This window comes from Tribolium madens, unplaced genomic scaffold (assembly GCF_015345945.1).
Source record: "Tribolium madens isolate multiple individuals breed KSU strain unplaced genomic scaffold, Tmad_KSU_1.1 Scaffold_1;HRSCAF=32;Tcas5.2_LG8, whole genome shotgun sequence".
NCBI lineage: Eukaryota > Metazoa > Arthropoda > Insecta > Coleoptera > Tenebrionidae > Tribolium > Tribolium madens.
Window position 1 is genome coordinate 809725 of NW_025400984.1, and position 24740 is coordinate 834464.

At 30.9% G+C, this 24740-nt stretch overlaps 1 long non-coding RNA gene across 1 annotated transcript; it reads right to left on the minus strand.

The window, feature by feature from the left end:
* Nucleotides 1-9463: 9463 nt before the first annotated feature.
* On the minus strand, nt 9464-24395 carry LOC123003767. The gene is made up of 4 exons (XR_006412651.1): nt 24261-24395; nt 22598-22661; nt 17803-17877; nt 9464-9771 (listed from the first exon to the last, which is right to left on the minus strand). It is a non-coding gene; the product is annotated as an uncharacterized LOC123003767 (long non-coding RNA).
* Between the last annotated feature and the right edge of the window lie 345 nt (nt 24396-24740).

A 24740-nucleotide genomic window follows, 5' to 3' on the forward strand; every position in this document is an offset into this window, starting at 1 on the left:
GACTGTATAAATATTTGATTGTTACATTCTAACAGTTGTCTTGACAGTTTTATACAACATTTTGGAAGATTTAATTATAAATTTGAAAATTTGGCTTAAATTTTATTTTCGATTTGTTTTGAATATTGTTATAACGGCGCGCTATTATATTTCATTTATTTACTTGTCAAGATGACAGATAATTGAAACGCATCGGCAGACGATACATACGACGACATACTTTCGCTTACTGCGAGTTTTTTTTTAATGAACGCACGTTATATTACTTTCAATCAGTTGGATTCTCTTACAAAGATCAATACATCAGTTGTAAGCTTCACAGAGTAGGTATCTGTTTTATGATCCAGCTCATTAAAACTCTAAACAACTTTAATCCACAGTGATTGTACGTGACTAATTGTATGAGAAATCCATTCTGCACTTTACGAGTTCCCTGAATATTTAGTAAATTAGTAAAAAGCCCCAGACTTTCAGTTTGTTTGTGATTACATGAATAGAGCATTGATCGACGCAATAGTGCGGTTATTTTTTAGCTCACCTATTTGAAGTACTTTTAAGCATGGAATATTTCGTTCAGTCTAAGAAAGTTACTGAAAAACCATTACTTTGCACTAATTTTTAGTAATAAACAGATAATTTGGACATAATATTTTGTGATGACAACTTATGTTAAATTTAAAATTAAAAAGTGTTTCACAGGTTTGTTAATAAGAGACAAATTAAAGTGTAGCAGACAAAGATACAATATTCGTTCTAACGGCGCTTAATACAATTATTTTTTTTTAATGCGCTTTCAAAAATAGCTATTTTACGGACTCATTTGAGTCCCTCCCCTCCCTAAAATGAGACTTTTTCGGATTCAATTCCAAAAAGTTGTCCTGACAAGTTTTTAGGATCATTTAGGTAAATAAAGCATATTGGTTCAATACTACAATTAAACAACTATATTTAATCTAATAAATAGATACAACATAACAGGCTGATTTTTGTAGCGCCTACATTAGAAACTTTTTAACTTCGCTTTCACCACCATAAAAAATGCTTTGGAGCAGTGATATTGAGTTTTTTTTAGTTACGGGGGTTACAAAGGAAAAACTGAATGATTTTTAATTACACTTGCCAACAAGCATTTTGTGACTGAGAAGAAAACAGTTATTTTTTGTTCAATTCTATGTGCTAAACTCAAAAATGATAAAGAAAATTCCATAGCACGTCAGATTTTAAAGTTAGACATTTTAAGATATCATATGTAAGTATGTTCGAAATACTTAGTAGGAGATTATGTTATTAGGAGTAAAAGTGATTGTTTATGTGGCGTGGCGAAGCTGAACGTTCATTTTGCCGAATGGAGTGAGGCGAATGGATTCAGCTGAGCCACATAAACTCACTTTTACTCCAAATAACATATACTATTTTATCTGCAAACGATTCAGATGGAGAGAAAAGAGCAACACACCAATAATCAAGTAAATCACCTCAATAATCAGGACGCTTTGTAATAAAATCATAACAAACGTCAGCGTCAGTTTCGGAATTTGTGTTGAGATTTCGAAAGTGTTGATTGATTTAACTGGTGTAGTTTATAGTGCAAAATGTCGAATGCTGATAATCTGAGAAAACTATTTTCCTTATTTTTCTTATCAAATTCGTAATTAGGGATGTTAATGTACCCTGCTACACGTGTCAATAGATCAATCACATTTTAAAAAATTGTTGGGTAGTGTTATTAACGAAAAATAACGCAATTAATAAAACCAACATAAGTTGCTGCGGTCTTTCCAGACAATAATTTTGTATACCAACAATACAATTATTGTCCAATACATGCTTCAATACTTGCACAAAACTGGTTGAGAATGAATAATATTCATGTTTTGCCGTGGTCTTCAAGAAGCCTAGATATCAACCCGATAAAAATGTATGGGGCTTAATGGTAAGTAACGAGAATGTGCCGGGCAAATTTTCGCCCCCAAAATAGGCAAGAGCTTATAAATACCATAACTATGGAATTGTCATCACCTGATTGAGTCTATGCCTAGACGATTAGCATCCCTCATTGAGAAGAACGGAGCTATGATTAAGTATTAAGTTGTTCGATTTGTTACTAAATTTGAAAATATAATTTGTTCAAATATAACCTATTTATTTTTTAACTGACATGACATCAAAATATTTTATCCTATTTTTAGTAAAACATGTTCAAACCGTGGAAAAATTGGGAAAAAAACTCAAAATTTTTTGATATTTCCTTTTTTTTAATGTAGCTCTACATTATCCAAAAATCTAACCAGTAATATTTGAATAAGCCGTTTAAGTATCTTATTTAATTAATTATAAGCTTTAATAATCACAAACTTCAAAGATCAGAAATTTAAAACCATTCATTATTTTAATTTACGGTCTTATAATAAAAACCCCACGCAATATTTGTCAACATTTATAAACTCGGCTTCCACCAGCGTCCTTACAAGAGTCTGCTTTTATCGGACTATTGGAAGGGCTTTCAAGTCGTTCAATGGTGCATACAAATCTCATCTATTAAATAAACTGTAGGCCGCTCTACACTTCAAAGCGATTGTAAAGAAATAAATAAAGTCCTATTAAAGTATTTTTAAATGGCCAACTCTTAAATTGTGGTATTTAATTTTCTCGGAGCAAATTTCAAAGCAACTTTTCTTAGTAGGTGTTATAATTTATAAATCTTAAAAAATTCAAATTTTCCGGCATGGGCGCTCGATCTTGTAGTAAATTATTCAGTTCCTCGCTAATTAATGCACAAGTCGGGGTAAATATTTATAAAAGGTTACTCCTGATAAATAATATTTTGTAACTTAGTCAACAATACTTAATTATAAGTTTGCAGTGCAAGGGGTTACGAGTTATAAATTATATTAACTGAGTGCTTGAGAAAGTTTATTTCAATTTATACCCCGGTTAGTATCGTTCGACTTAAAGAGAATTGTTAAGGAAGCTGTACGGCTCTCGTTAATAAACTTTACGTCGTGTGTTTCCTTCAATAAAGTCACTACTTATTTTAAATACTTGCTAGCAGTTCGCTCATTTATGAACTAAACACCTCATTTTAGCTCATCTCGAGCTCAAATTCTTTTGACAACAGTGGCATGCGGTAAAATTTGTAGTAAGGGAAACCATTTCAAAAACTTACACTATCGGACAAAAGTAACTATTGAATAAAGAAAAAAATAATTCTGTAGACGATTTTAAGAGGGGCGTGATAGCTCGCGCCTTAAAAAAGGGTATCTTTGCGGGCTTAGATACCGATGTTTAAAATAAATTCGCGCTGCAAAATCAATGTTTACGAATTTAGGGGGCGTAACGTTATCTTGGAAGCAATCCACTACGAATAATCGTGTGTTTCACTACAATCATCAAGAAATTGGATTTAATGAAATTCTGATTTTGCAGCGGTGTAGAGTTTAGTTTAAGCCTAAATAACTGGAGAATGTTACTTTTTGAAAAACAGTACGTTTTTTATGAAAAAATGATGGGGCTCTCAAATTTGGTATCAAAAATCTGCAAAGTAGCATAACAAGACCTTCGAAACACCTTTTACTTTCGACTTTTTCATCAGTCATAAAACTTGCCATATTCCTTTTTAATTTCTCTGTTAGAAATTTTCCATCGACTGTTCTCATGTACTGTAAAATATTCATTGTATTTTAGTTGTTAGTAAACTGTAGATGACATACCCATGCAAATTTTTTAACTTTTCTTCTAAAATATTTTTATTATGTAAGTTATGTTAATTTCAGAAAAAAAAATATCCATTTATCTATATACAAGGTGATTCACGAGAAATAATGGTGTCTGAGCAAATTCTCGATGTAACACCATTACTTTTCGCAAGTTATTTTGCGACAACTGTAATGTTGGTTGCATCGAGAATTTGGTCAGGCTCATTTATTCCTCGTGAATCACCCTGTATAACTACGTCACTGACGGGTACGCGCAAGGATACGCGTACTGTCAGATGTCAATGACTCAACATGCTGTTGTTGAGTACTGAGTTCTAGTATTAACCGATCTGTTAACGATACTTTTTTTCTTTACACCGACTAAGTTCGGTAAGTTTATGATGTTAATTTACAAATTTTCCTTTGATAATGAATTAGAAAAAAGCAATTTTAATTAAATTTCAGATTTCCTTTGACAAGATCGACTAAGTCTGAGTTAATACCTTAAGTCAAAACACTTGTTTCTATCTTATTAAGAAATTTCCATAACCCGGTCGTGAATCTAAAATGAGTTCATAAAGGCAAAACTGAATTCAATATTACGTTGCTTCCACAATGAGGGTACATATTTTACAATATTTATGGAAATATATTCTTTGCTCTTACATGTAAAGTGTATTAAAATGTCTTACATTATTTAAGTACTGAGTATAAGTAAGTTATTTAAATCCAGCAAAGTTCCGATGAAATATTTACTCTCTTTATGGTTTAAATAAGCAACTTGAGTTTCCTATTTATTATTTGAAATATATTTACTTGGATATAAAGCAATAAACAGCCTTTTATCGGACACATCTTTGCTTTTAACACATTTATGTTATGTAGAATCGGGTTGCACTTGAGAGGTGTGAATCTCTTTTTCTCTGTTTTGTATTCAAAATGGTAAAAAACCCAGGACAATAAAATTCAGGTAGTCTGATAATCTGAATAAGGTGGATTTTGGTGAAGCTATAACATATCGACTTTCCCAACGAAAACTATAGTAAGTCAAAAATTACAGTTTTGAGAAAAATTGCATTGAATTTTTGATTGTTAATAAAAATCAAGGAACTGTTTAATATTATTAAAAATTGCTGAGGGTCTAAATTTTGGTAAATAATTGTTTATTCAAAGAAAATTTTTCTCATTGTTTTTGTATTTTGGGCCCCACATGAGTTACTATAGTTTTCGTTGGAATTTCTTTAGTAAATAAAAGATACTATTCAAAAAATATAGGTACCTATACTGATAGTTGATTTAATACAAAATATCATAATCTTCAGCACCTTCGTTTGAAAGATCCTCGTCAGAAAATGACTTCATTTTCTTCGTCGTTAATTATGGCTTTTTTGGAGTTTTTAGATTTTTGCCCAGAATTTTTTGTCTTCACGGCAGATTCGCCTTTTTAGAGAGGGATTCATAAAATCTGTGAAACATCGAATGGATATTATTACTTTTACAAAGTGACAACAGCCCTAGTAATTTCTTTTTTTCTATCGGCAAACATTGAGTATAAAGTTGCAACATGTCTTCAGTTTTTGGAATTGACAGTGAAACTTATGTCTCGGATTTTCGAGACATTTCGGTTTCCCTGTTGTTTGATTAAAATCACCCATTGATTGTGTGTATATAGGATTATTCATAAATATAAAGCAATATTTAAACCTCAAAAATGATCTACAAAATGATGTTAATTTAAATAATAACTCGTCTCCTATCTCTGCTGATAAGAATTTTACAAACCTCGAAATTGGGGTATGGAATTTTTTTTTTTTTTTGTAATAACTTCGGAACCACTAGAACAGTTACTTACGAGAACATACCTTTTAAACTGGTAATTACAAAAACCGTATACATGTACTTAATTTCCGGTTCCTGCAGTTGCAGGTCTCATTTTCTGTTTTTCTGTTTTTTTGCTCCCTTAAAACTAATTTTTTGTTGATCATACCTTTAATACCCCTAAAATAGACCGTTTCAAAGATATTTCAATATAAAGTGAGAACTGCACAACGTTAAAAGCAAATATAAATTGTTCAATTTAGTTACTTAGTTATTTTATTTCTCACCAAATTACTTGTCAAATTTTATTTAAAAGTTTTATTTATGCATTCGGTCATTTGTTTTAACACTGTGATCGAGGAAGCTTCACTTCTTCGCTCACTTTTGAACTTTTTTAAATAATTTTCAAAATGGTATTATACTCTTTAAATTCATATTTTGTTATTAACAATCTAGGTAAGTTTGTATATTTTCTACGTCACATCGTAATTATTTTTACATTATTTAGACTTAAGCTGGGACTAGATAGTGAAACATGCTTCAACAATTTTAACTAACATATGTTTTTTATCTCGTGTGCAAGAAGACGTTGATCCCCTGTACCTCCCTTGAAATGTCAATGTATTATTATTTAAGATTTAATTTTTGTTTTGTTTATATGTTTGTCAAGTTTTAATAGTGTCATCCATAAAAGTGACAAGTTCCGGCTAAACCTCACATTAAAAGTATTGTTCTAACAGTGATATTTATCTAAAATTTCAACTATAGCCATAATCGTTTAGATTCTGCTCAATGAAAACATTTTCAAGATAGCAGCACTTCCGGTAACACCGGAAATGGGTATCAACTTTGTTACTTTAAATAGAAAGCTATGTTTTTTATTGCGTTTTTTGGATTACTCAAGTGATTTTGAGAAAGTTTTTATTAGACTTTCCTTCCCTAAATTTAATCGTTTTTGAAATATTTAGACTTCTTTGAAATTCATTTAATTTGCATCTTCCTCTCTAAAAATCGATAACTACCATTTTTGTTATTTTGAAATCGTATTTGGGCATATGAAAAAGAAAGGTTAGATCCTTTCTTTCGTGTATTTTTAAATGGAAAAATAATTAACAAATATCCAAAATTTAAGGTTACGTTTGGGAAACTTCAAATACCCGTAATTATTTTTTTTTTTAATAGAAGGCCACAATTTTTTCTTCACTAAATGAAAGAGAGTTTAATTCTGCATAGATCTGTATCATCCCTATACCTAAATTTAATGATTTCCAAGTTATTTTGACTTTTTTTTACATTGGAAGAAATTCATTACTACCCATGGTAGTTTTCGCATAGTTTGCCATAGTTTCTCACTGAAAAAACGCCAAGTTTTTTTCACAATTGTGTTATTCTTTTCGTATCGATTTCAACATAATAAAAAGATGGTAGAATTATCGATTTTTGAATAGGAAGATTAAAATCCAATCATTTTTAAGGTCTAAATATTTCGAAAACGGTTAAACTTAGGTATAGATAGGGAAGGCTAATGGAAACTCTCTCAAAATCACTTGAGTAATCCAACAACGCAATAAAAAACATAACTTTCTATTTAACATAACAAAGTTGATATCCACTTCCGTTGTAACAGGAAGAAAATAAATGAAAATATTTTCATTGAGCAGAACATAACCGATTGTGGCTATAAATAAAATTTTAGATAAATATCATTGTTAGAACTCCTAATACTTCTAATGTGGAGTTTAACCGGAACAGCCTGTATAATTATTCCAAAAGCAGGTGGTAAATTTATTTAGACCAAAACTAGACGGAGTTAAATTTCGCCGTGTATGTCTTAATTATGTGGCAAATTACAGAAGTGAGTAAAAACGTAAATTACACAGCGGTATCATAAAACGAGATTATCTCCAGGTCTCAAGCGTACTGTAGCATTTACAAAGTCGTAAAATACTTATGCCTCTTAGAATTTACATATTTTCAATCATTATTATGGTGACAATAAGCTGCAGACTCTTGAGATCAATATAACTTAATTAATAAAAAAAGGAAAAAAGTTAAAGATGATTGTGGCAACTTTTTTGTTTTGTTTCTGAGTCTGATTGATAGCGAAGATATATTTCAGTTGAATTCAGTTTTTAAAGGACTGCTGGCAATTAACTCCAAGTAGCCGGAAGCGTTAAAGTGTGCTTACTACGCGCGATTGGCATATAAATCGAGCAACGTTTCTTTTATTGAAGAAAGATGAATTGTTGTGGTGTCCTATCTAAAAACGATTTGTTAAAGGGGAAAAGGAGGTATTGATAAATTGAGAGCAATCTTGTTTAAGGAGCAAATATTGGAAATCAATATAGGACGAGCAATAAATAGCCACACGAATGTTATTTATGTGATCATATAATATTCAGTTTTGATTTTGTTTTAACATCTTGAGGGATAATTTAAAAATTATAAACAATTTCAGTATAACTGAATAAAGCCTTCTAGACACGTAAAACCTAAAAAACATTTAAAAATATTTTACTGTTTTAGGTTAACTTCCGGTAGATTACAAACTACTTCTGTTTAGAAGTAGTAGTCGTCAATTCCACTTTTTTTCCCTTAAATGCAAAATGTACTTAAACGTCAAAAAAAGTGACATGATTTTGATAAATGGAGAATGATTAAAATGGTATGGCTAAATCTGTACCGTCAAAGGTACAGTGATGGACAGTGAATTTCGTCCACCCAATTTCTATGAATTCACAAAAATTCACTGTAGTCTGTGCTTTATTGTCATGATAACTGACATTCAAATACGTATTGTCAAATTTAATCAAATTCGAACATGCCAGCAGTAAGTGCGTTTAATAAAATAAAAATTATCTCTCTGATACAAGAATATATGTCTCAAAGACGTATCTCTATACTTTTGGGCATACCAAGGACTACCATTTCAAAGGACAAAGGTTAAAAGTAGCAAGAAGCATCGAGCATTCTGTCAACATGACAAACGTTAATCAAAATTCTGAAACAAGGTTAGGAAAACTTAAAGACTAATTTACACTTTTAATCTGTCAGGGAAATTGGGAGGACGAAATTCACTGTCTATCATTGTATGTACACCGTAGGACGCCAATTTATAAAAATTGTAAAAGCTATCACAGATATCTATGATTATATCTTTGAAACATCTCAAACAGAGATGTGCGTCTAAAAATCGGTTAGGGTCTTTATTATACAGGTATGTCAGAATTCTCGCCCCAGAAAAAAAAATCAAGTAAGAAAAGATACCAGAAACATGTTTAAGAAATTCTATCTGTCAAAAAAATTTGACATTTATTTTTTGACATTTGACATTTTTTTTATATATATTTAATGATACTGATAATCCTTTATATGTTTTTTTTATAATTATTTAGTAAAGGTACAAAAATTTTGCTAATAAAAGCCACAAATAACATTAAACAGAGTTAGGTAGTACAATTTAGGATATAGCTTCCTTGTTTCATCTTCTAATAGGCTGTAGCAGAAAAACTTGGAAAATTATTTTTTCAACAGAAATAATTAAAGTCAAAGTGCAAATATTAAACTCTCATAACTTGGAAATTTTTATAGATACAATTTTTTAACGTTTTCCATGTTTCTGGTATCTATCTGTATTTTTCTTTTTTGTAAGGTTCGAGTGGAAGGGCTGAGAACAGCAGCTGTGTTGTTCATCTGAACTTTTTAATGAAATTTAAGGTCATTTACATTAAAGAATTTTCCATGGTTACATTAAGCAAATTTCCTGTATTACAGAAAGGTTACGTAAACTTGCAATAAATTTTATAAAATAATTTTTAACTATTGTGCAACTGCTCAGTGATTTGAGTAAATTGTGCAGAATTTAATAATAATTTAGAGTCTATCAGACTTCGAATTTTTGTTAATATTGTCACATCAAGTTAAATGGAAGGTTAAAAATAACACCCAAGTGCCAGTACAAAAATAATAGTTTATTTTACATTTGTAATAAATTACCTATAAATAAATAAATGGCAATAATACTTTTGGTAACACAAATTAAACATTCACTATTACTAAACCTAGGATTTAAAGTACGTTTAGAATATCGTGTACCTGTATCGCTTACCGTTGTCATGACTTACACAATTTAACAAATGCACACAAATTGAGAAAAATATCACAAATCCAAAACAAATGTTCAAACCGAACAAACGCACGAAACACGTGAGATCATTCATCTTCTTCTTGCAGGTCACTGTCAATTCGGTGATCATCTCTGAAAAACAAAATTATATAAATATCGCCACTATAAAACAAAGTATTATTTTTAATATTATGTGCAAAACAATAGTATGTGAGCTGGGATTGATCTGTTAGTCATAAGTGCAGCAGCAGTTTCTCAAGGACAATTTCGTGTATTCATTAAGTCTGTCCAATCACTGTAATTGTGCAGACATCATTAATATTGTTTCCCTAATAATCCCGACACTCTAAACTTAACAATAATGCCTGCATTATAAACTCACCTTTTTAATTAAATTACTCTAATTTTTATCGATTCGGGTTGTTCCAGTTATGATAAATTTCACTTAATATGTACTTTCTTATTGTTGAACGGTAACTGCTTTACGTGCAAAAAGCAAATGGTTCAAATACCTCTTCATGCTCAAGTGTAAGTGGATTAAAACTGCGCTCCGTGCTTGTCTTTTTCTGTTGCTTAATATTATTATTATTCCATTGAGTAGGAGTTACTAAATATAGAATACGCTCGATTCGGTTTGGTGGTTATTTTTAAAACGTGTTCTGATTGCGGATACGCCATTTGCGATTTTGCGAGTATATTTTAAATCGATTAAGTTAGAGTGTCCTGTTCGAATTAGGGATAAGTATGCGTATATTTTATGCTATTAGGCAAATGAAAAAGGTTTTGTTTAGAAAAGTAGGATGTATGACGGAAGAAATCTTTTTCTATACCAATGAAATAACATTAAAAATTCTCATCAAGCGTAAATTTTTGGATAAGTAATGCTCATTTCTCTCTATCTGCGAGTTTGACTTGCGGGTAATCATATGATTTAACAATACACCACCCGGAGGTTAGTCACAAAATTGTATAAAAAGCATAAAATATACAGTATGTCCCCGAATTGAGTTTACAAGAGGAAAAAAATGTATCTTTGATTTTACGCCCAAACTGCAAAGGAAAAAAATTTTTTGCTAAAGCAAAAGGTAAACCTGAAACGAGCAAGTTAATTTTTAACAAGAATTATTATTATTCAATTAATAAATTAATTGTCAAAGTGACAGATAGATTATACTCATCCAACTGAAATAGTGAATATTGACTAATAGTACATTATATTATAAGTAAAATGAAATTTGTTTTTTGGGTTGCATCGCCAGATCGTCAGGCTCATTATCTTATCTGAATCGCCCTGTATCAGAGTTATTTTTATAATATATTTAGCTACATCTTTGTGTCAAGGTAAAACCAATTACTTGAGTGTAAATAATTTAAAAATCGTTTTTTACTTATAGCATCGTCATGTTTTATGCTCAAGTTCTCGGGTTTGCCGCATAAAATGACGTTAGTAGTTTTATTAAAACTGTTTGTTGTTTTTGAGATATAGTGGGTTCCCGTCTTACTTCGCTACCTCGTCTTATTAATGTCATTTTACTTGACATTTTACAGACATACGTTTTCGGATCCAAAGATGACTCGATTACAAATTATCTTGATCGCTCGATGGTATTTCAACTATACTTTAACTGTACCTGTTTTGTTAATGCAAATGCTGGTCTAGGCTTTTATTGTTTTCGATAAATGTTATAATCAGTGTCAACATAAAATATATAGCTACAAAGAAAACACGTTTGTGGTTTTAACCATAAGCTTATTTTGTGATTAGTTGTGATTTTTAATTAATGTCAGTAACGAACAATAGAGATAGGGTAGGAACAAATTTTGCAAGAACGAAGAAACAAAGCTAATAATTCTAACAGTTTTACATCTATAGATGTTTTCATCTCGCTTATCCTCCATGCTTATAATACAGGGTGAATCTTAAATAGACTGACAAAATTTTATCACAGCTTCTCAAGGATAAATGAAGACAAACTGTACCCTTTTTACGTTTACATATATCTTTTAGGGGCAAAAACCCCTTAATCCGTGCCACTTACGGCGTTTATGAATTGTTGCAATGATCAAGTACATTTTGATCAAATTAATACCAGGGTTTCCACTACCTGTGCTAATACTATTCACAAACACATCAGTGGCGTACGCTTTACCTCGAAAATAACTTTAATAAATTTTACTTGGAGAACGATTAAATAAAGAATTTTTTAAATATTTTTTATTCACAATCACTAATGTAATATGCCGATTACTAACCTTTTTAACGTTGGGAAACATATCATTATTTCTCATGAAGAGTAATAAATGTTACTCCTCTTGGGTGGCAATATGCAGGATTGCCAAGGTTAAAATTACGAAAATACCGGAAATTTTTTCTTTTAAATTGTCAAGTTACGCATAATATTTCGCTAAATTAGTATTCACCTGCTTTTGTAGCAGTTTCTCTTAATTCTGGGGGGAGTACATTGCTCCATTTCGACGACTTTAAATCAGATTTACACATTAATTCAATATTTTCTTTGACATTTCTGAAATGTCAAAAATCAAACGTCATTTGGATGGCCTACCACGTTTGGACCTTAACTTTGTTAGAATTTTATTTTACTCAAATTTTTTACTTAAAATAATGTGATTGTGAATAAAATAGCATACAAACCTCGGTGGTAATGACATTACCTCTTGTGCTTTATCCGATCTCAAGGCTAGCGCGTCTCGATCGTATATATAAGCACTCGGGGTAATGCCATATTTATCACCTCGCTTGTAATGTACTATTTCTATTTCGGTGTTAGAATAAGTCTATTCCATCACCCAAATGACATCATTTGAGTGCTGGAATAAGTCGTTCGCGGTAATTTAATTTTAGTGACGGACTTTCTTCACAATTCATTTTCAAATGTGAAAATATGAATTGTTTTTATTTTGTACAGCCGCCTAAAATCAAAATCGCAAAATTCTCTAGAAAAAAAATTAAATTTTCGTTTTTTAATTTATAAAATGATATAAAGCGGCAAAATACAAAATAGAAAAAATAGTATAAAGCACTTGTTGCAGAAGGTTCTTCAAGCACTCATTTGTTCCTCAACTCGCCGCTACGCGGCTCATTTCGGAATTTCAAATTTGTGCTTGAATAGATACCTTCTGCAACTTGTACTTTAATATACTATTCCAGCATGTACTCATTTGATACTACCAAGGATAAAATTTTGTCGGTCTATTTAAGAATCACCCCTGTATAATAATACAAATGTATATTAACAATCTAACTAAATATGGGAATTTTTACAATGTCTTTCATTGCATTATTTAAATCACTTACGGAAGTGTTTAATTGATTATTCGCAGTTTTAGTACAAAATAAAATAGATCAGGAGTTTCAAGTCACTGAGCCTAAGTACCTCTGATAGCAGTACTCGTACATTCCCATCGAAACGTAAAGCCCCGGTCTTAAATTACTATTGTCGGAATAGTAGAGAAATCAGAGCTCACTCTGCCGTAATTGTTAGCTCGTTAGTGGACGAATTGCATTGTCATTAGAATATGCTGTAACACTATGTGATAAAGGAGATGTGATTGTAACATTGGTTTTACTGTCGCATCGTTTTATAATCCACGTATAATAAAATACTGTCATAATATTCGAAATCTAACGCATATTAGGTGGGTTTCAATTTGCATCTGATAGAAAGTAACTTTCCGTTCACCTACACCCTTCATTTCCTAGATGAAAATTTTTTAATTGTGAATTAATTACGTAAAAGTATTGATTCGAATTCAAGGTAAGATAAATGTAACCGGTTCATTGAGATGTTTAAAAACCCTGAGAATTTCAAGTTGGACTCGTGCAATTTTTATGCAATTTAGCAAACTTAATAAAAAATTCTCAAAGTTGACTGTTCTTCTACTTTGTGGCACATAAAACATTTGTGTTTTTGAAAAATGTCGGGTTATAAAGGGTGTGTTTTTTTTAATTTGGCGTCATAGTTGTCGGTGACTGTTAGTGTATTTTAATAAGCCCGGCGAAGTGTCAAACGTCAGATTAATTGACGCCAAATCTCAATAAACACCCGTTATAAGAACATGCTTGGACTCATAAATGTTGTTAACTAATGTTGTTAAATCTTTATTACTTTCAAAGTAATTAGTGTCATCAGCATACAGTACGAGATTATCGCAAGATAGTATACTTTCGATGTCATTTATATACAAGGTGATTCTTTTAGGGCCTACATTAGAAACTTTTTAAATTCTAATGCAGATAGGAATTTGAAATTTTGTATACAACCCAAATCGACCAGTCTGAGTTCAACTAAATTATTTCCAAAATGGCAGAACTTCCGGAACTAAGAGAAATTGGCGCCAACTTTGAAATTTGAAATGGTAACCACTTATTTTTATTGCATATTTGAATTCTCCTCTCCAAACTGAGTAAAATGTATCTAGTTGTTAGTACTTGTGTGGCATAGTTTTTGACATATGTCAATTTTTTGGTCGAAATGTTCATTTGCAGGGTTTCATTCACAACATCACAGCTCTTGAACCCTTTGCGATAAGTGAATATTTTTTTTTGCATGCAATAACTAAAGGTTCGAAGAGTTTTATAGAATGTTCAAAATTGTCAACTGTCAAATTGCAAGGCTAGTATGATTTTTTGAAAATGATCTTTAACAAACAGCTACAACTCAGTTTTTTTAAATGAAATGACTATTTTATCAACGGCAATCAAAAGTATATCAATTTGTAGAAGAATCTTTATCAACATGTCCTATACCTATCTTTTACAGTTTTTGAAATAATCACAAAAAATATGTCTTTGTTTTTTATTTTTATAGTTAATCACATAAGCTTTGGAAAAATACAATAAAGATATGCCATAACTAAATACAGATGTTCGATATGTTTACCATTTTCAAACAGTCTAAAACTCGAGGGTGAATTGATTGAGTGGCTTCCATTATTTCATTTGGTTAAAGATTATTAAATGCCGCCTTAATCCTTGCCTCAATTCTTTGTAATTCCGGATGCGTGTTGTGTAGACTAAATCTTTAATACATATTGATTATTTTCCAAAGCCTACGTGATTAACTATAAGAATAAAAAAGAAAAACACGTTTTTCGTGATTATTTCAGAAACTGTAAAATCCATGTACTTTTGATTGCCGTTGAGAAAATAGGGTCACTTTATATGAAAAAACTGAGTTATAGCTGTTTGTTAATTATCATTTTCAAAAAATCAAATTAGCTTTGCAATTTGACAGTTGACAATTTTGAAAATTTTAGAAAACTCTTCGAACCCTTGGTTATCGAATGCAACAAAAATTATTCACTTATCGCAAAGGGTTCAAGAGCTAAGATGTTTTAAATGAACCTCTGCAAATGAAAATTTTGACCAAAAAATTGACATATGTCAAAAACTATGACAGATAAGTACTAACAACTAAGTACATTTTACTCAGTTTGGAGAGGAGAATTCAAAAATGCAATAAAAATAAGTGGTTACCATTTAAAATTTCAAAGTTGGCGCCAATTTCTCGTAGTTCCGGAAGTTCAGCCATTTTGAAAATAAATTAATTGAACTTAGACTGGTCAATTTGGGTTGTGTACAAAATTTCAAATTCCTATCTGGATTAGATGTTAAAAAGTTTCTAATGTAGAGCCTAAAAAAATCACCTTGCATTTGAGGAATAAAATGGGACCAAGCACGGTACCTTGAGGCACTCCAAATACAACTGGGAGATAATCTGATGTTTTTTGTTCTATATTTACTAACTGATAGGAGTATCTGTCGGATAGTACGATAATAAAGCACTGCACATTTTAGAAGGAAGTTGAGCCACTGCCAGTGATGATGATCTATTTTTTCTAAAGCCAAATTGAGTCGATGTAAGAATACCTGTACTTCTAGATAACCTGCCAATTGCAGTTGGAGTGCTTTTTCAAGTATTTTACTTAGAATTGGGATTATTGATATTGAGCGATAACTGGATATCATTTTATTATGTCCACCTTTAAAAATCGGTATAGCTTTAGTTTTTTTTAGTGCAGATAGATATTTCCCTTCCTTGATACATTGATTATACAAGGTCGTTAGGGGACAAATGATTATATTGAGGATACATTTGATGAGTTTTGTGTTAAGATTGTAGATGTCTTTTGAAGAGGAGTTTTTTATATTATTAACTATTTCGTTAAAAGTAATTTCTTTGAAAGCAAAGTTTTCTATGTGTATAAAGGGAATAAGTTATGATCATTTGCGAACGACAGATGTTGAATTAATTCTTTTGCTACATTGACAAAGTATGTATTAAATTGCTCTTTTGTGAAATTAATGGTAGTGTTTGTTACAGTAGTACCTTTTAAATTGTTTATTGATTTCCACATTGTGTGTGGCTTATTTTTTGAATTTGCTACTTACCGATCGTGAGCATTTTTTTGTCTATAGAATTGTCTATAGAAGCTTCTGTATTGTTTAAGTTGAGTGAAAACCTTAGGGTTGTTTGTGAGTTTATATAACTCAGAGAGAAAGTTAATTGGTAAACCAACACACTGTATGCTTATTTCATTTGTTTTGTACTTTACGTGTTGGAAAGATTTGATCAACGGCGGATGACAAGATATTTAAAAACCTGTTGAATTTTTGATCCAATGATAGCGAGTCGTCACTTACAAATGACCACTCAACAGTTTCCATACGTTGGTAAAAATAAAAGAGACCTTTATGGGTTGCATAAATTTATGTTCTACTGGGTGCTTGTCTAGGAGGTATCTCATAGTCCACACTATGCCATGTATATATTAAAGTTTTTTTGTAAAACTGTATACATATGTGGTGTCTAAGTTTGTAATGAAGTTGTCTATGCATGACTTTAAACGAGTGTTTTCATAAATAGTGTAATCCAAATTATATGTAAGAAACAAGTCAGAAAACTCAGTAAATTTAGCATTTTGGTTACCAAAATTAATATTCCAATCACCTGTAATAACAGCGATTTTTGTGGTGTTACATAGAGTTTCAAATATTTCATTCATATTTTTTATAAAAACTTTAAAGTTGCCTTCTGGTGATGTGTAAATAGCAACAATTACAATGTTGAAAAAATCAGACTCAATTGCACATACTTCAATGCTTCTCTTCACACTAAATTTTACTAGAACACACCTAGATGTAAATAAATTAGATACACAGGGCTGTAAAAATATAGATACACCTCCATGTGCCAGCGAAGATCTATAGTAGTGAGATTTGAGACTAAAATTATCAATTAGTACAGAATTGATTTCATTTTCGTCGAGCCAGTGCTCAGAAACACACAATACTTGATAATGCATTTAATTCTGGAATTTTATTCCTGAGAGACTGCGTGTTTAGATGGTATATAGAAATTTCTAAGTAGTTTTCAGGTTTTCTCCAGTTACTATTCTCTTGTAAATAGCTGCGATTCTATTCTATGTATTAATAAGAAATAACATTCTGAAATTATTCTTTAGTAGAGTTATTGTATAAATACATTGTATTGATAACGATTTTAAACGAAACTTTTATTGATATTACAGAGTGACTTTAATAGTTGTACAAAATTGTAAGGGGTGAACTGATAGTGGAGGTCAAAAGAAAACAAAATAATTCTTGTTGTTCGAACTTGTTTTAACCGAATATAGATAGTTTTCAAGATATACAGTATGCGAATAAATTTAAATTTGGTGCGTGACGTTTAGGATTTGAGCAACAACAATTAATTGTAAATAAAACTCTCTCGAGTTATACAGATTTTCAAAATTCATAATCAAAGGTATTTGCATTCTTTATGTCTTGAAACCGGATAAGGTAAACGGAGTTCTTAAGACTTTTTTTTTAATATGTACGCAACCATTAAATTCACTCTGTATAGTATAAAAAAAGTACGATAGCATAACAATATGAAAATAAAATTACTACCGGGTGACTGTAAATGCACTTTGACTTTGAAATCCAAATGTCAAACTTTTATAGGACATCGTCATTCATTTGCCACGGGCGACTGCTGGTTTAGCCGTCATCTGAAATATTATGATATAACAAATTATAAGGATTAGCGATAATTCAGTGTTGCCAATAGATTTTTTTGTCACAAACATTAATAGTCACCCGGTAGAAGAAAAAAATGCTGCTGATTAGCATAATCTTACCATAAACAAACTCCTTGTAGTGTATGTATCGAGTAAAAAACTACCGACGTCGGACTCAGCGTAGGATGACTGGAACTAAAAAAAAATAGTTATTTTATAGTAAAACCTACGAGTGTCCGTAAATATCATGCAGTATAAATAAGTGCATAAAATTAGTTGTATCAAAAGCCTGAATCATCCCCTATTGATTTTTCCCACAATAAGATGTCTCTCTTTATCAGTCACTTTAAATGTTTATTTCACTGTGATTATTTCACGGTTAAATTCTCTTCTCTTGAACAATTTCACGATTATTACGCATTGTGTTTTATCCAAAAAGCGGTAATAATTTAAAATATGCCAGTACACGACTTTATGCTTATGAAGAGTTTTTTTTTCATTAAAGTGCTACGATACAACAAAATTAGTTGTAAAAGTAACAGCGGCACAATGCATAGCTGCCATCCCAACAATCTCATTTTTATTATTATCTAAAGTGCTGAAATATGTCAGGCGTCAATTTAAGCGAACATTATTAAAATGGTCGACATCCACCATCTGTCTAACGTAAATGTAGTTTATATCATTACTAAATTGTCTCTAACAACATACTCGAAGCGTGAACGTGCTTTCATTCCGCTTTTCGCCAAGAATCGACGCAATCATTGAACTCGGAAGTGGTCTGAACATATTTTTAATGACTCCCATGTACAAATTCAACCTCAGTCGACTAGAGATCAAGTGCAAACTTTAACCTTCATTAATTAAACTGACCACACCATTCCAAACTTTATTGATTCCATCAGGTCAATTTTATTGGAAGAAAAGCCGGGATATATGAGCTACAATGTTTAATGTCTTTCTGCGCCCAATTGTAAATTACTCCATCTGTTTCAAAATAATAAATGCGAAAGAATGAAAAATTGGAAACAATTACTGTTCATAATAGCGGCCAGTCGACCTCGTCAAATAATTCTTTTACACTTAAGACTAAACCTCACTTATCTCGTTTTACGAGAACTGGTGATGTTATTCTTTACAAAAACTGAGCGAGGAATGCAGGAACTATGTGTTTGTCAAAAGTTTATCTGTTTTGCATTTATTTATATCGAAAGAGGATTTGTAGAAAACGAAACCTGTAAAGCTATTATCAAAGTTTCATCGATTATGTATTGCACGGGAGGCTTTGTTATTTTTAATAATCTACGTTTCTTCTCATACACAGTGTCAGAACTCGCGCCTCAAAAAAATGCCAAGCAAGATTATATTTTATGTCTTTTTTTTACAATTATTTAGTAAAGGTACAAAAATTTTTACAATATAGGCCACAAACATCATTGAACAGTGTTACAATTTAGGATACAACTTCCTTGTTTCCCCTTCTATACGTAATAGTCGGTAGCAAAAAAACTTGACAAATTATTTTTCCAACAAAATTTAAACTCTTATTTTTTTTTAACATTATTTCCATGTTCCTGGTATCGTACCGTACATGGATGGCATTTTCATCTGGGGTGCGAGTTCTGGCGCACCCTGTATAATTAACAATTACTCAATGCGATAAAACATTAACATAGGCAACAAATAAAACATAAGTAACGAATAATTACTTATGACTCTTATGAGCAAATTGTTTAGCTTTAGATGTCTAAATTACAGAGTTTCCCCATTGTTTTACTCAAAGTAATATCTTTAAGGAGAAACGTGAATAAGTTAGATAGCAATATACACTTAAAAACACTTCATCAATATACTGAAATTGTTAGAAGTATCTACCACAACCTTTTATTTTTTCAGTTTTATCCGAAGTTGACTATGTCACCTCAAAACGCTCTGGAGATGTAAGGACTTAAATAAGATTCGTTTTTTTCTAGCCATCCGATATATTAAAAAAAAGAAATTGTAGAAAAACTGGTAATTCGTAGTAACTAATAACGATAATGAAACAATGGATAATCTTGATCACTGATCTGTACTCATCACTAGAAACCGGATTTTAGGTAAAAGGCCTTTTTGATTATACCGGGTGAATAAAAGTTATGGAAACAAGCATTTTTTCGTAAACTAACCACTTTACGAAAAAAATAATTAGTGTAGTTAAAGTACCATCAACAAGACCATTTATCAAGAATAACATTTTTTGAAATCTCTTTTAGTTTTCGAGTTTTGAATTTTTTTTTTAAATGGCAACCCACCATGAAAATTTTTTTAATTAAAGATTATGATCTAAAAATGACCTCTAATTAAATAAAATTGTTTTTTAGCCAGTATTTTTTTTTAATAAATTAGTAAAGTCGCGTTTCGAGCTCATCACGAGCATTTTCCGAACTCAACCGAAGGAGTTGTTTCATGCATGTGGTCGTTGGAGAGCCCGGTCTTTTGTGCAGGTGCTTTGGGGTGGTTCCGGATGGATAAAAAAATCCAATAAAAACTCATTTTCTTCCATTTTTAGTATTCGAAACTACCACAAAGTATGTACCTGCATAGAAATCAGGACTCTCCCATGATCACATGCATGAAATGACCACTTCGGTTAAGTTCGGAAAATCTTCGTGATGAGCTCGGAACGCATCTTTAACAATTTATTAAAAAAAAGTACTGACTGAAAAACAATTTTATCTAAGTAGAAGTAAGATCATAATCTTTAATGAAAAGAATTCTCATGGTGGGTTGTCATTTATTTATTTTTTTCCAAAACTCGAAAATTAAAAGAAATTTCGAAAAATGTTATTTTTGAAAAATTAATAGTTCCAAGTTCATATGAATCCTTATGAGGCTAGGTGTTTTGTCCCAAGTTTAAAAAAGTTATAAATTATAATTGAAAATTAATGTTATAAACATTACATTAATGTGACTTATTCAATATCTGAACACAGCAACCAAGGAAATTGCAACGAACGTCAAACTGACTGTCTCTTACACAAAGCTGATGTGCAGTTGTGGTAATTAATTACGGACCACATCACAGACAAGAAATATCCAGGTTAAACCGCCGTGTCGTGCAACAAAATGTTTGTGATATAACGAGCTTGCGGAAGAACGGCCTTAGAAATTAATGAGTTTGGGTAATTGCACCTTTCGGAAAATACATGAAATTACACGAAATAATGTAATTCCGAGATATTTAGTTCGGCAATGGCAATAAATATTACTTGATTACTGCATAACAAAGTGAGCGTAAATCGTGTACTCTTTATTAATATTTTTGCAATTTAAAATAATATTAAATGGAAGTTATCAAATACATGATTCGCTCAGTATGTTACAACGACTGAACAGATTCCATAAAAAAAAATCAATCTTAAATCACTAAAGATGTGTAAACCTGACTATATTATTAAAAATTTTAACCGCATTGATGAATATGCCTGAAATTTTTATGTTTTATGTCAAATCCCCCAATTTCATTGAATATTAAGCTATATTCAAACTCCAATCATACTTACGTAAATAAAAGAATACTAAAAAAGGGAAAACAAATTGTTACCACTTATTACACATTTGAGAATTACAATACACAGTTATATTGATTTTAGCGTTTTTATTTGACGACGAAGCATCGACTTTCCGTATACGAAGTGGTCTAAATTGATTATTGGAAGTATCTCTCCACAAGTCTCCACAAACAATCAGAGTAACTTACGTTATTAAATTATATCTAAGTTTTCTAACTTTGTTTTCTAGATTATTGGTCTTAGTTCTAGCCTAGACTAAACTAATATTTAGTATCGTTGAATTAAGCAACAAATTATAATAATTCCCTGTCATCAAAAAATCTGTAATAAATGCATAAATATCTGCAGATTATTATTACATTGTCACCATCAATAAATACAACAATCTTGTTCTGTTAAATGAAAGCGAATTAAATTAGCGGAATTTGATTAGCGACATTACATCATGCTAATTGAGAACAGCTCGTTTTGCACCAAATCGCTCTCTGGAGAGCAATATTTAGAAATACTGATCGCGTCGTTTTGAAGTTCTTCTATCACAATTCCGCTCTTTTACGCACAAAAGTTTAGCTTTTTTCGCCAAAGTAATTTCAAAACACCAAATTCGAATACAAAGTAATCCATGAGAATTCATACAAGTAATACATTATTACAAAATTTGTTGAACAAATGCGTGATAGGATAACGGAGAACGAATACGTTAAATGAGGCGTTGAGAATTGAAGTGGCCTAATTAGGCGAAATCCTAATAAAAGTTGAAATTTTATTTTATTTCAAATACAGTCATTTTACGTTAATATCTTTCTTTAAAACATTAGGCCAGTGTAATTATTATGTAGATTAGTCCACTCTAATTCCAAACGCCTCAAATAGAGATCACTCTAACAATAAGTTACAATGTTTTATTTTATTGTAAAAAGTATCTAAGGACAAAAAACAAGGAAACTCTGTTCAATTGCCGTACATAAAAACTGATGGGATACAGTTGCCAAGATAATCTTATTCAAGAAGAATAAGTGGGTTTGTAAAACTGCCAGCAAAAGAAATAGACCATATCATAAATATTCCAACAAGATCCACAAAATTGAGGAAGCAATAATTTTGTCAAAAATCATTCTAATAAACATAAAAAACCCATTAATCATATAAAGATGAATGAAAATTAACTTAAACTAATTAGGATTTTCTTTTCTTTGCCAAATGTAAAACGAAATTAACAGTGCTGTATTGTAGCAGATATTCTTACATTGTGTTATAAGGTACTTATATCTAAAATATAATACAGAGTGTAACGAAAAGATGGACACAAAAAGTAACCTGAGATATCTCAGGTCAAAATAAAGAGATTTAGTGCAACTTACCTCTAATATACAGGGGATCCGGAAAGTTGCGCACCTTTGTGACATTGTATTATCGGGTGATGCCCTAGACAACAAGAAAAATGTAAAAAAATCTATCTACAAAAATTTCGTAGTTATGAGAGTTTAAATTTTGCACTTTCTGTGGAAAAATAATTTTCCAAGTTTTTTTGCTACAGGCTATTATTACAAGAGGAAAGAAGGAAGATGTATCCTAAATTGTAACTCTGTTTAGTTTTATTTGTGGGTTTTAATGGCAAAATTTTTGTACTTTTACTAAATAATTAAAAAAAAAACATATACAAGATCATCAGTATCATTAAATAGACATGAAAGAATGTCAAATGTCAAAAAACAAATGTCGAAATTTTTTGACAGATAGAATTTTTTTAAACATTTTTTCAATACCTTGGGGGACTATCCAATTACTCTCTTTCAAGGAAGTGCGCGACTTTCCGGGCAGCCTACATACCAAATTGTGCCGTTTAAAAGTTAGAGGGCACCAAAGATTAAATTTTTTTTTGATTTTCTTTAATTACTTTTTAATGAGTTTTATGAATTTGGTACCTACAGACAATTTGCTATGAAAACCACATGTTTTTGTGCTATTTCTTTTGTTTTATTATTATTGTAAAGTACTTACCTTATAACAACTTAACGTCATATTTTTGTTATACAATTGGTTTGAAATTGTGGTTTTGCAAAAATTACTGTAGCAAAAATGTCTCGAATTTTAGATTTTCTGGGAGTTTCTACAAAAACTACCAAAAATCTTACCCTCGAAAAATCTTACTATCGAAATGTGGGAAAATTGTGTTAAACATACTGAAAACTTATTTAGGGAAGACTGAAGTAAAACATGGGAAACATGCATGTTACCCTTTTAATTATACTATTTAAAAATAAATCTGATTTGGATATAAATGTAATCATCTGACGGTGACGATTAGTCAAATGTTATATATGAAACATGTAAAAATACTCTGTTATTTAATGAATTTCGTCAATTACATCAAAATAAATACCACTTTTTTATTTTCTTAGTTAAATAAAATGTGTAGGTATGTGTCGACATAACGTTTAGTTGCAAAAGTAAATATAAGGATACTGCTTGTAGTTTTTATACAATATCATTGTAGTAATAATCAAATATAAAAGCATAAAATATTGTTAAAAATAACTCTGAAATACTTTCACGGGTATAAAGTGCTCGTAGACTTATGCCAACTATGTTCTCGATCATCTCTATGCAATACAATAAGCAGCCTGTAAAAGATTTTGTTTCTGTACGTCTTTTAGAAACAATATGTGACTCAGATGCTTTAAGAATGATTCAGCTCGTTGACTAATAAGAATAAGTAAAGAGTTTAAAAATCATATTCAACATTTAGACAGTTACGTTCAGTGAATTGCATATTATATAGGATTATAGCGAACAAGGTTTTTCTATGCTACAATTAGTTAAAAACAAGCAGTAATAACCAGCATCTTCAAGGTCAAAAAATACGTTTAAAAACATATATTTAAAACTGTGAACTTTTACAACATTTATATACATAAAGTTGAATATTCTTCAAAAGTTCAAAATTAATACGAAAAATAAATTTGTGTATTAAAAGTTTCAAACATTTATTAATTACAATAGCAAGTGAACACATTTACTTACCTAATCATCTTGATTTTGGTTTATAGAGTGTAAATTCGACACAATATTAACCCAGACGCAAATCCATAGAGATCACAAACAGTTAACAGTTAACTAAACCTTCCTCAAGTCAGCGACCTTGTCACTGACCACAAACTACAAACTAACACAATCTCTCCTGCAAACATTCCACAAGATCCCCTCTTCTAATTTCCTAATTCCACATGTACTTGCACTCATGAACTGAGGAAGCTTCAAAATTTACAGTTTCCAGTAAAGAAAAACACGTCTGTAGGTGGATATTTTGAAGGCGTCGCGACGTCGTCCTGTATCCTAGGCAACACAGCCAACTTTTCGGAATAAGACCGATTGTTATCTTCTAAGTTTATAGCTTTCCGGGAGTAACAGACGCATTTTTCCTGCATGCTTCCTTAAATTTATTTCGTTGAAATAATGTTTCAGTAAGGTGCCCTGGCTTTAAAGGATAGAATTCCGTCAGAT